A 13,658-nucleotide genomic window follows, 5' to 3' on the forward strand; every position below is an offset into this window, starting at 1 on the left:
GCCCCTATCTGCCAGCCGGCTCCTCAGTGACATATGGTGTCTTGTGGGAAAACACACGAGCACCGGGTGCCAGGATCTCCAGGGCTGTCAATAAAACATATGCAGCCGAGAGGTAGGACAAATCAGAGTTAAAGGACGACATATGTGACTGTAACTGACTCCTCCAAAGCAGGAATTTGAGGATGATGAACAATGTTTAAATATAAGGCTATTTAATTAAAAGAAATGGCTGCGTGGGGGAGTCATTGAAATCATGGATTTTGCCGATTTACAAACATCTCTAACCAGGAGTTCCATGGAGAGGACACTCAATTCCAAATGTTTCACTGTAACAGATACCGTTAAACTGCAATTTCCCCCAAATAAAGGCACCAGAGGCTAAGAGAATTTGGAACAGCATCTACTGTAAGTGCATCCACCCTCCTCGGAACTGAACACAATTTCCACTTAAAACTGCTCCCCACCTTTAGCTCATTTAAAAAAAAATTAAAGTGCCCAATTCTTTTTTTTTCCCCAATGAAGGGGTAATTTAGCGTCGCCAATCCACCTACCCTGCACATCTTTGGATTGAGACCCACGCAGACACGGGGAGAATGTGCAAACTCCACACGGACAGTGACCCAGAGCCGGGATCGAACCCGGGTCCTCGACGCTGTGAGGCAGCAGTGCTAACCCACTGCGCCACCGTGCTGCCCCACCTTCAGCTCATTATTGAGGATTTTTTAAAAAGATGTATGCTTTAATTTTCTGGAGATGTTGCATTTACCGTATAGGAGTTGTCGAGACATAAACCTGTTATATTATCGATACCTAACCCTCATTAATATTATCAATACATTGCCCTCGGTTATGTTATCGATATATAACCCACTATAATCATAGAATTTACAGTGCAGAAGGAGGCCATTCAGCCCATCGACCCTTGCAAAGAGCACCCCTCTTGAAATGAAATGAAAAAATGAAAATCGCTTATTGTCACGAGTAGGCTTCAATGAAGTTACTGTGAAAAGCCCCTAGTCGCCACATTCCGGCGCCTGTCCGGGGAAGCTGGTACGGGAAGCCCACACCTCCACCCTATCCCTGTAACCCAGCAACCCCAGCTAACTTTTTTGGACACCAAGGGCAGTTTAGCATGGCCAATCCACCTAACCTGCACATCTTTGGACTGTGGGAGGAAACCGGAGCACCCGGAGGAAACCCACGCGCCCACGGGGAGAACGTGCAGACTCCACACAGATAGTGACCAAAGCCAGGAATCAAACCTGGGACCCTGGCGCTGTGAAGCAACAGTGCTAACCATTGTGCTACCATGCCGCCCTACACAGTTAATAATTAACATATAATCTACACTCATCTATTACCAATCTCTACACTATTATAAATTATGATCTGCTCTCACTCACACTATCTTTCCTTCAATCTGTACTCTAGCTATCTCCTTCACTTCTCTCCCCACAAGGCTCAGCATCAAAGTCTTATTTCAGAGACACTGTGATAATGGATCAATTAATTTCTGGACTATCTGATAAAAATTTGAGGGAAGAGCTTTCACAACATAAGTATCTAACTCTAGAAATCGCTATACAAACATGCCTTGCTTATGAACAAAAACAAAATCAGTACTTTGAGTCTCTACAAACACAGAATCATCATTCAGAAAACAAAATCGGTAAAAATGGCGCCAACACTCACCACGAGGCGGAGGCAGGGTTGAATCGGAGGAAGACGGAGGTTCTGAGCGGCAGCCATCTTGAGAAACGAGCCGCACATGCTCAGTTGCGAAAAGAGCGCACAGTACAGGAAACTCGGAGTGCGCATGGGCAATCGAGTCCTACGCATGACGTCACGAGTGTCATGACGTCAGAGGACCAGGACCACGCCCACTTAAAAGGGAAATGCACGAAAATGAACAAAAATAAATTTAAAGCTGCAAAACCCAATTTTCTTGCCTCAAAAGACAGAACAATGCCCAAACTTACACCAGCAGTTGAAAATAACTTTCACAACACCCTGGAACAAACAGTTAGCACCGCCCTTGAAGATTATATGGTCCTTGTAGACTACGACTCAGAGGAAGATTTCATCTTGGGAGATGGGTACCCCAGTACCAAATCCGAACCGCAACTAGAGGTGTTGCACCGTGAAGACCCCGACGATGAGTTCTTCGGATTGGGGAATCTTCAGCCCAGCATATATGACATCCCGACTCGTGACAGGGGGCTCGCCTATTCAGAATTGGACCTCAGTCACGCCTACCTGCAACTAGAGTTGGATGAGGAGTCTCAGACGTTTGCTACAATCAATACCCATAAAGGCCTCTTCCAGTATACCAGGCTGTCATTCGGCATCGCTTCAGCCTGCGCTATCTTCTAGCGCATAATAGAAAATCTCCCCCAGGGAATTCCCACGGTGATGGTTTACCTTGATGACGTGCTAGTCATTGGCACTACACCAGAACGCATGGCCAACCTACAAGTATTAAAGAGGCTTTGTGATGCAGGGGCCTGCCTAAAATGCACAAAATGTACTTTTCAATGCCTAGGTTGATGCAACAAGATTGCTCCCAATCATAGAAACGGTCAAGGTCATACTTTGCACCCAAAATTTTAAATTATTTTTTCCAATTAAAAGGGCAATTTAGCATGGCCAATCCACCGACCCTGCACATCTGAAACCAAAGAGAAAATGCTGGAAAATCTCAGCAGGTCTGGCAGCATCTGTAGGGAGAGAAAAGAGCTAACGTTTCGAGTCCAGGTGACCCTTTGTCAAAGCTGGTCGTCTTTGGCAAAGAGTCATCTGGACTCGAAACGTTAGCTCCTTTCTCTCCCTACAGATGCTGCCAGACCTGCTGAGATTTTCCAGCATCCCCAGTAATTTGCTTTTACCCTGCACATCTTTCGGGTTGTGGGGGTGAGACCCACGCAGACAGGGGGGGGAGAATGTGCAAACTCCACACGGACAGTGACCCGGGGCCGGAATCGAACCTGGCACTTCAGCATCATGAGGCAGCAATGCTAACCACTGTGCCACTGTGCTGCCCGATCCTGCACCTAAAAATGTCCGCAAACTTAAGTCTTTCCTTGGTATGGTCAATTACTGTGGAGGGTTTATTTTGAATATCGTCACAACATTGGCACCATATCACCAGCTATTGAGGAAGAATCAGCAGTGGTAATGGAGAGAGCCTCTCGAGCAAATATTAATGCCATCAAATCTCTTGGTGCATTTCGCTCCAGGGAAGCCAATTGTGCTGATATGTGATTTGTCCCCTTATGGTAGAAGGGCCGTTTTATCCCACAAAATGGTAGATGGTGCAGAACGCTCTTATCGCCTTTGCCTCAAGGACCCTTTCTGAAGCAGAACAAAACTGTGGCCAGATTGAGAAGGAGGGCTTAGTGGTTATATTTGTGTGAAGATATTCCACCAGTATGTGTACGGTCAATGATTGTGACTGACCACAATCCATTACTGGGCCTGTTCAGGGCCTGTGTGCGTGGGTTTCCTCCGGGTGCTCCGGTTTCCTCCCACAGTCCAAAGATGTGCGGGTTAGGTGGATTGGCCATGCTAAATTGCCCGTAGTGTCCTAATAAAAGTAAGGTTAAGGGGGGGGGGGGGGGGGGGGGGTTGTTACGGGTATAGGGTGGATACGTAGGTTTGAGTAGGGTGATCATGGCTCGGCACAACATTGAGGGCCGAAGGGCCTGTTCTGTGCTGTACTGTTCTATGTTCTATAAGCCCATACCAGCCAGAGCATCGCCTGCGTTGGCCCCTGCTGTTGGGACGTAAGTTACTAATGCTGATGCATTGTCTCCTGCCCTTACCCAAGAGCATTCTACCACCACCTGTACCCCAGCTGGTCATTCTAGCCCTACACCTCCTCGAGACCCGGCCAGTGTCTGAGCTGGACCCAAAGAGACCCTATCCTTTTAAAGGTCAAACGAATGGTACAGTCCGCCTGGCGTTGTGAGGTCTGAACAGCTGAGGCCCTACTTGTCAAGACGAGTTGACATGCGAAGATGGTGTCATTCTGTGGGGATCATGGGTGGTCATCCTGTCTCAGGCCTCCTTCAAGAGTTACACAGGCCCACCCAGGGCAGACAAAGATGATGTTGGCGCATGGTTACGTCGGAGGCCAGACACAGACAAAACCACCAAAGAACTAGTACAACAATGCCACCCTTGCCAAATGCAGAAATCTTTGCCACGTCCTGCCACTCTTCAACCCTGGGAATGGCCAGGTCTCCATGGACCACACTTGATTATGCACGCCCATTCCTGGGCACGGTGTTTTCAGTGCTGGTAGACTCGAAGTGGCTGTCAGTCCAGGAGATGGGGACCACTACCTCAACCCTTCATTCAACTACGGGGGCCATTGAGCTGCTCATGGGCCGACGATTAAGAACCCAATTGGATCTTGTATTTCCAAATTTGGCGGGAAGGGTGGAGGCACGACAGGCCTCCCAGCGTCAGCGGTTAGAACAGAGGGGACAGGTCGTTATGGGCGGGAGACACAGTTTTGGTTCGAGATTTCGCAGCAGGTTCGCTTTGGTTGGAAGGGCGAGTTGTGGCCCAGCCAAGGCCGATTCCTTATGTCATTGATGTTAACGGGAAGACCGTCAAAAAGCACGTCAGCCACCTGAGGGAGTCGAGTGGTGGTGACTCCCAACTCCAGTGAGCATCATGGATGCTCCTGGAACTTGGTCCAGCCAAGGGGAGCCTGGGACTCCCTTTTCTGTTTAACTAGCTGTGTCTGTCGAGGGCGGTGAGGCCAGTTCACCTGCATCAAAGTGGTCCCTCCTGAGGTGGCATCGACTGTGGGCTACTCGATCGTCCAAAATAATGCCAAGCCTGTGGCTGGGTTATGGAGGTCCAGGTACACCTGGAGGTGTCTGGACCGATTGACTTTTCGACGGACTCTCTTTCAATGGTTGTCCTGTTAACCATAATGTCTTTTGTATATAGTTTTGAGGTAATGTGTTCGGGGACTTATGAGGGGAGCATTGTGGCAGCGTTCCTCTTTAAGGGGGCGGGTTTCACGGACTAAGTGACCGGTTCACAGCCAATCGTACAGGAGTACACAAGCCCCGGCCAATGGGGAGTTTGCGCGGGGTCCTGGGACCAAGATGCCGGTCAGTGTGGACCAGGAATCGGAAGTGGAAAGACCTGCTGTGTAGTGTTCCGTGTCTGTCTTCTAACTGCCTTTGTCTTTTATCAATAAACCCCTTTGTTTATTACTGGAAGCCTCCAGTGTTTGTCTCCAGCCACCACAGAGTCCAAATCAGGATGATGTGTGGTGAAGAGGAATCGGGAGATGATGGTGTTCCCCACACGGAGGTTGCACTTGTCTTTCTAGGCAGTCGATGCTGCGGCATAAAAAACAGAAACTGATGGAAATACTCAGCTGATCAAGGACCATCTGTAGAGAGAGAAACAGAGTTAATGTGAGGTAACAGACCTGAAATGTTAACTCTACTCCTCTTGCCTGTCAAGAAAACAAAGAATTAGTGATATTCTTCTGTTGGTAATATCATTGCCATATTTCTTATGTACTGAGAGGCAAAATGTTAGCAGTTTGTGAGAATGGAAATTGGGGTAAGAGACAGGGTGACTGTGAGAATCTAAGCCAACAAGAAGAAGAGCTTTTGATGAATCAAGAGGGACTTCAAACAAAGTGTTACTGTCATGTGAGAGTACCTTTAAGAAATGGGTGTTTATCAGATAGCTGCAGTGATGTCAGAGTGTGGGTGGAGCTGAGCTGTCTGTCTTTCACTTTCGCATTTGAGCAGACAGCTACAGGGTGTTTTAAGTTTTGTTTTGAGAGCTGGACAGCTGCAGGAAAAGCAAGCAGCTGTATAAGGATCTCTCCGCAATCTAAAGACTGTCTCCAGATCATTTGGCTGGTTTTAAAGTGATAACTGCTCTCAGTAGAGAATTTAAACCTGATCTCGGTGTTAAAAAGGGTCTTTTGTCTTATGGATGTTGCAAGGAAAGATTAAGGGTTACTTAAAGAATATTGTATCTGTGGGGAGGATTGGTGTTGATAGTTGTTAAGATGTTTACTGTGCGTTTATAAAGTGTTAACTGGATTCATAAATAAACATTGTTTTAATTTATAAGTACTTTAACTCTCTGTTGCACCTCACCTGCAAAGTAGGCCCGTGTGCTCCCCATAACCACAATCTATTAAAAGTTGTGGGTCAGGTGAACTCCATGATACACTTGGGGGTTCTCTAAACCCTGGCCCACAACATTTACAAAGGGCAATAACAGGCGTAGATTTGAATGAGTTGTTTTGGTTCAAAGGGGAATTGATACAAGTTGGAAACAAACGTGCAAGGAAATAATGTAAAGATGGGGTAAGTTTACTTTTTTCATTCCTAAGAGATACAGTAAAGAAATACGTTTCAGCAATTCTGGGAGGTAAGCATTTCTAAAGAGACTGGGGTGAGACAATGGAGAGATCAAAGGGAAAGAACGCATTTAAGGAAATACTGAAGCCCATGTGAGAGAGCTGTAGCTGCTTTAGATTTCCCAGCAGACAGCAGGAATAGCAATCCGCAACTCCCAGAAACCATTGTGAATAATGGCAGGTCTGAAGAACCAGCTGCTGTTAATATCAGAGGACGCCCCAAGTGAAAACAAATGTAAACATTAGTCGGATTTTACAGTTTTAAAAATCTATAAGAGGTTGCTGAAAAGAAAAGGGGATATTTTAGTAAGATCTATTGGAACAGTGTTAAAGTATTGGTTACTGTGTGAAACCATTTTTGCATTTAAGTCTAATTCTATTTTATTTTTTCTTTACTTCTCAATAAAAATTTACTTTGGTGTAAATCATCACATATAAAAAAGTTGGGGGACATAATTTCCGGATTTCAGAACCACTCCTCATACTATACAAATTCAAAAAAATGTTTTGGCAGCTGCTTCAAGTTTCCTTTCTGGGATTTGGACACCTTGGGATGAGCTGTGGATAATACTTCACAGACGCTGCCAGACCTAGAACATAGAATTTACAGTGCAGAAGGAGGCCATTCGGCCCATCGAGTCTGCACCGGCTCCTGGAAAGAGCACACTACCCAAGGTCAACACCTCCACCCTATCCCCATAACCCAGTAACCCCACCCAACACTAAGGGCAATTTTGGACACTAAGGGCAATTTATCATGGCCAATCCACCTAACCTGCACATCTTTGGACTGTGGGAGGAAACCGGAGCACCCGGAGGAAACCCACGCACACACGGGGAGGATGTGCAGACTCCGCACAGACAGTGACCCAAGCCGGAATCGAACCTGGGACCCTGGAGCTGTGAAGCGATTGTGCTATCCACAATGCTACCGTACTTAACCCCACACTTCCACTCTATCCCTGTAACTCCACCTAACCTTTTTCTTTGGACACTAAGGGCAATTTAGCATGGCCAATCCACCTAACCTGCACATCATTGCACTGTGGGAGGAAACTGGAGCACCCGGAAGAAACCCACGCAGACATGGGGAGAACGTGCAGACTCCGCACAGACAGTGACCCAGCCGGGAATCGAACCTAGGACCTGTTTTGTTATGCTCTTGACGTAGCATAAGCTCCTTCCTTGATGTACACTCTGACAAAGGAAGGTTCAGACTTGGAGATAGCTTTAACACGTTTATTAAACTGTTAACGATTCTCCTACTTGGATTCGACTCTCCTGTTAATCCTGCGATAGCTACTCAGACTAACTAACCAGTCTGCTACAATCCAGGTGGTGGGTGTGATGTGTTTCAAATCAACCCTGTCCACTCACTGAGTGTCTCCACTGGAAAGAGGAAGATCATGTGTGCTGTGTCCTTATATATGGGTTGGTGTAATTCCCCCCTGTGGTAGTGTCACCTCTGTGTGTATCGTGAATGCCCATTGGTCATGTGCTATCTTACTAGCCTATTGGTTGAATGTCTGTGTGTAATGTCTCTGGTTCTCCCTCTAGTGTCTAGCTAGTCTACATGTATTTACATTAACCCCTTGTGTATTTACAGTGATGCACATCATCACAGGACCCTGGAGCCATGAAGCAACTGTGCTAACCACTGTGCTACCGTGCTGCACATCTGCTATGTATTTCCAGAATTCTCTGGTTTTATTTCAGATTTCCAGCATCCTCTGTATTTTGCTTTTTTTAGATTAATTGTTGTAGATTATTTGCAGATTGTTGTAGATTGTTGTAGATCATTTGCAGAATTTGGGCATTGCTGACTGGGGCTAGGCCAGCGTTTGTTGCCCATCCTTAACTGCCCGCCATTTTGGGGGCAACACGGTAGCATGGTGGTTAGCATAAATGCTTCACAGCTCCAGGGTCCCAGGTTCGATTCCCGGCTGGGTCACTGTCTGTGCGGAGTCTGCACGTCCTCCCCGTGTGTAGTGGGTTTCCTCCGGGTGCTCCGGTTTCCTCCCACAGTCCAAAGATGTGCGGGTTAGGTGGATTGGCTATGTTAAATTGCCCGTAGTGTCCTAAAAAGTAAAGGGGAGGGGTTGTTGGGTTACGAGTATAGGGTGGATACGTGGGTTTGAGTAGGGTGATCATTGTTCGGCACAACATTGAGGGCCGAAGGGCCTGTTCTGTGCTGTACTGTTCTATCTATCTATTTCAGAGGGCATTTGAGAGTCAGCCACATTGCTGAGGATCTGGAGTCACATGTAGGCCAGACCAGGTAAGAATTTCTTCTCTAAAGGAAGGACAATATGGATTACAGCAGTCGATAATGATGATCATAGAATCTCTATAGTGCAGAAGGAGGCCATTCTGCCCTTCGGGTTCACACTGCTCCTCTGAAAGAGCACTGAAACAACGCCCACTTCCCTGAAATCCCGGAATCCCACCCACCCATGTTTTTGGAGTGCATGTCCACAGGTCTCTGAAGGTGGCAGGACAGATGGATAGTAATGAAAGCATATAGAATGCCTTCCATCATTGCACAAGGTATGGAATGCAATGATAGAGTTATATTAAATACTGGTTCGGCCACAGCTGGAATTTTGTGGACAATCCTGGTCACCACATTACAGGAAGGACATATTTGCTCTGGAGGCAGTGCGGAGGGGGTTTGCAAGAATGTTGACAAGGCTGGAAAATTGCAGCCATGAGGAGAGAGTGAGTAGGTTGGGGTTGTTCTCCTTAGAACAGAGGAAGCTAGGGCGGCCCGTGGCGCAGTGGTTAGCACTGGGACTACGGCGCTGAGGACCCGGGTTCGAATGCCAGCCCTGGGTCACTGTCCGTGTGGAGTTTTCACATTCACCCCGTGTCCGCAACCCCCACAACCCAAAGATGTGCAGGCTAGGTGGATTGGCTACGTTAAATTGCCCCTTAATTGGACCAAAAATAATTGGGTGCGCTAAATTAAAAAAAAAGAACAGAGGCAGCTGAGGGTGACTGGATTGATGTGTACAAAACTCTGAGGGGACAATAGTAGATGGAGAAAACTTGTTTCCCCTAATGGAGTGGTCAATTGCCGAGGGCACAGATTTAGAATAATCTTTATTGTCACAAGAAGGCTTACATTAACACTGCAATGAAGTTACTGTGAGAAGCCCCTAGTCGCCACACTCCGGCTCCTGTGCGGGTACACGGAGGGAGAATTCAGAATGCCCAATTCACCGAACAAGCACGTCTTCTGGGATTTGTCGGAGGAAGCCGGAGCACCTGGAGCCAACCCACGCAGACACGGGGAGGACGTGCAGACTCCGCACAGACAGTGACCCAAGTCGGGAATCGAACCTGGGACCCTGCCGCTGTGAAGCAACAGAGCTAATCACTGTGCTGCGGATATTAGGAAAACACTTTTCACCCAGCGGGTGGTGAGCATCTGGATGGGCCGAATGGCCTCTTTCCACCCCGTAACTTTTGAGCGTTTGGGGCAGCAACAGACCCTCGTCTGTGTTTTCAGATGAACCCAGTTTCTTGATGCGAAATAGGAATGAAACTAATTGGAGTTTATCAGTGTTAGAACCTGCGTAAAACAGGGAAGCGATTATTCAAACTCTGCCATCTCTTGTAAACGCTTTGTGGATTTCGTTTTGCATCATTTGCCCTCAGGGAGATGGTTTGACCCGGCAGAGCGCTGGCCTCAGCTACAGATTCCTCTACTTTTGACCCCAATACACGCCAAGTGAATAAGCTGTTCCTGAGTGGTTCCGAACAATCGGTCTAAGGAGATTGTCTGATATTAGCGCAATGGCCTGTTAATTTAATGATGAACTCATCCATGGTTACAGTGATTTAATAAACACTTTTGAACGAACAATGCTGATCTTTCAGCTCGCTGAAGCAAGCTTTGCCGGGAGGAGGCTTCATCGCAGATAACACAGCTGAGTTGAGCTGAGGGTAGAAAATATAAGGTACCACTTTTGGATTGAATATAGGGATGGGGGTAAAAATGTGGAACCCTCGTCACCAAAATTCTGTTAGGGGGCAATAGGGAGCTTTCAACACACTGAGCTCAACAGTTTATTTCATTGAATGGCATAAAAGTGATCTGGGGCAAGGGTAGATAAATGGCATTGTGATAAATATCAACTGGGATCTGGTTGAATGATATTTGGGCAGCACGGTAGCACAAGTGGATAGCACTGTGGCTTCACAGCGCCAGGGTCCCAGGTTCGATTCCCCGCTGGGTCACTGTCTGTGCGGAGTCTGCATGTTCTCCCCGTGTCTGCGTGGGTTTCCTCCGGGTGCTCCGGGTTCCTCCCACCCGTGCAGGTTAGGTGGATTGGCCATGCTAAATTGCCCTTAGTGACCGAAAAAAGGTGAGGAGGGGGTTATTGGGTTACGGGGATAGGGTGGAAGTGAGGGCTTAAGTGGGTCGGTGCAGACTCGATGGGCTGAATGGCCTCCTTCAGCACTGTATGTTCTATGAATCTATGGTGTTGAGGAGCAGAGTGGGCTTGTTCTGTCCTTCATGCTCCCCAATAATAAAGTTTGCAAAGTGTTTCGAAAAGGCCTGGGGGAAGGGGGGATGAAAATGTAAAGCAGTCCAATAATTTGTGTACCCTGCGTACTCTGTGTACCCGAACAGGCGCCGGAATGTGGCGACTAGGAGCTTTTCACAGTAACTTCATTGCAGTGTTAATGTAAACCTATTTGTGACAATTAAGATTTATCTGTTTATGGACAAGTTAGAATCGAAAAAGGAGGCTGGTGCAGTGGGAAATAATAATAACAACCTTTATTGTCACAAGTAGGCTTACATTAACACTGCAGTGAAGTTACTGTGAAAATCCCCTAGTCACCATATTCCGGCGCCTGTTCGGGTACACGGAGGGAGAAATCAGAATATCCAAATTACCTATCAGCGCGTCTTTCGGGACTTGTGGGAGGAAACCGGAGCACCCGGAGGAAACCCACGCACACGGGGGGGAGAACGTGCAGACTCCGCACAGACAGTGACCCAAGTTGAGAATCGAACCTGGGACCCTGGCGCTGTGAAGCAGCAGTGCTAACCACTGTGCTACCGTGCACTGCTGCCCACGGCGCTGAGGACCTGGGTTCGATCCCGGCCCCGGGTCACTGTCCGTGCCCCGTGTGGAGTTTGCACATTCTCCCCGTGTCTGCGTGGGTTTCGCCCCCACATCCCAAAGATGTGCAGGCTTGTTGGCCTCGCTCTGCATCATGAACCAGCCGTCCAGCCAATTGAGCCCCCAACACTTACAAAGTACCTCACGGGCTGCAACTTCTGGACATCCTGGGCTCATGAAAGGCTCTAGATAAAATGCAAGTGCTTCATTTTTCTTTCATGAATATATCTGTAAGGACAAGTGAGATTGTTTCCATGCCTTCCGACGGACTGTGACCCAATTTTGCCACCGAGCCATGTCAATAGGGTGAATGACGAGAGTGGTGCTGACAGAATCATATGTTGCGACTCCTTACCAGTAAAGTTAATGAGGGAGTTCAAAAGGCTCGAACACAAGACAATGAAATTAAAAGGGTTCTGCATGGCTAGATGATGAGACCATGTCGTGTCTACTTTTCACACAGTTTAGCTCTTCGGAATTTGTGCGCCTGTTACTCGTTGTGACAATTCACTCAATGATTCAAACCAATGGCAACTCGAGCATAAAAGGTTCAGCCAGGGGTTATGGCAGGTGCCGACCCCCATCACAGCAACAACAACAAAAAAAAAATGGCGATTTCAAATCAAGTTTCTATGAATGGCTTGTTCAGAGAATATTAGATCTTTTATTTGGCAAGGCGGGGCCTCTTTCACAAAGCTGGCCCCACGAGCTGAGATATCGCCATCGGCAGCACTGCTCCCCAGCCCAGCATCTCGAGCATGTGAATATATTCCTTGGAGCTCGACTCGACCGGGAAGAGAATGGATGATTCACTCGAACATTCTGGGAAATGATTCTTCGCTGTCTCGAAGGAAGCTCCTCAGTTTAAAAAAATCCCCCCCCCCCCCCACCACCGCCTCCCCCCACCGTCTGCCTTCTTAGCTTATTTATCAATTATTCTTTTCCAATTAAGGGGCAATTAAGTGGGGCCAATCCACCTACCCTGAGTGGGTTTCCACCGGGTGCTCCCACAGTCCAAAGACGTGCAGGTTAGGTGGATTGGCCAATTGTCCAAGGTTGCACGGGTTAGGTGAAGTTGCAGGTTGCAGGGATAAGGTGGGGTTCGGGTTTTCTTTCGAAGAGTTGGTGCAGACTCAATGGGCCAAATGGCCTCATTCTGCACTGTAGGGATTCTATGATGCAATGAACAGCAAATTTGTGCATAGCAAGCTCCCACACAATAGGCTTGGGAGATAGGTATTGGGGGTGACTCCACTGCACGTCTTCAAAATAGTGTCAAGGCATCTTTGACATCATAGAATTTATCATAGAATTTACAGTGCAGAAGGAGGCCATTAGGCCCATCGAGTCTGCACCGGCTCTTGGAAAGAGCACCCTACCCAAGGTCAACACCTCCACCCTATCCCCATAACCCAATAACCCCACCCAACACTAAGGGAAATTTATCATGGCCAATCCACCTAACCTGCACATCTTTGGACTGTGGGAGGAAACCGGATCACCTGGAGGAAACCCACGCACGCACGGGGAGGATGTGCAGACTCCGCACAGACAGTGACCCAAGCCGGAATCGAACCTGGGACCCTGGAGCTGTGAAGCAATTGTGCTATCCACCATGCTACCGTACTGCCCATCCAAACGAGAGAGTAGACAGAGCCTTCATTTAGCATCCCATTCAGAAGTGGAACTGCCAACAGTGCAGCACCCTCTCGGCAGTGCATTGGAGGACATTTAAGTGCTCAGGTCTCTGGAGGTGAACCTCAAACCACAACCTTCTGACTCAGCGGTAAGAGCAACAGTCACCGAACGACAGCTCCCAACTCCATGGCCCCTGGTAGTAATACGCATACAGTACCCTGGGCTTTATTGACCGGGGCGTAGAGAACCCAGCTGAACTTAGACAAAACTTTAGTTAGATCTCAGCTGGAATATTGTGCACAGTTCTGGGCGCCACACTGTAGGGGGGATGTGAGATTGGAGAGAGTGCAGAAGAGTCCAAAAATGAGAAACCTCAGTTATGAGGATAGATTGGAGAGTTTGGGATTGTTCCCCTTGGAGACAGGAAGGCCAAGAGGAGATTTGATGGAGACGTTCAAAATCGTGAGGGGCCT

At 47.8% G+C, this 13,658-nt stretch overlaps 1 protein-coding gene across 1 annotated transcript in view; it reads left to right on the forward strand.

The window, feature by feature from the left end:
* The first annotated feature begins 10,356 nt into the window (after positions 1 to 10,356).
* ireb2 (iron-responsive element binding protein 2) overlaps positions 10,357 to 13,658 on the forward strand; it is a 102,340-nt gene continuing 99,038 nt past the window's right edge. The window contains exon 1 of the mRNA XM_038784533.1: positions 10,357 to 10,371. The gene's annotated coding sequence lies outside the window, so the exon portion shown is untranslated. The remainder of the gene's footprint in view (positions 10,372 to 13,658) is intronic.

The sequence above is a fragment of the Scyliorhinus canicula genome, chromosome 24, assembly GCF_902713615.1.
Source record: "Scyliorhinus canicula chromosome 24, sScyCan1.1, whole genome shotgun sequence".
NCBI classification, from domain to species: Eukaryota; Metazoa; Chordata; class Chondrichthyes; order Carcharhiniformes; family Scyliorhinidae; genus Scyliorhinus; species Scyliorhinus canicula.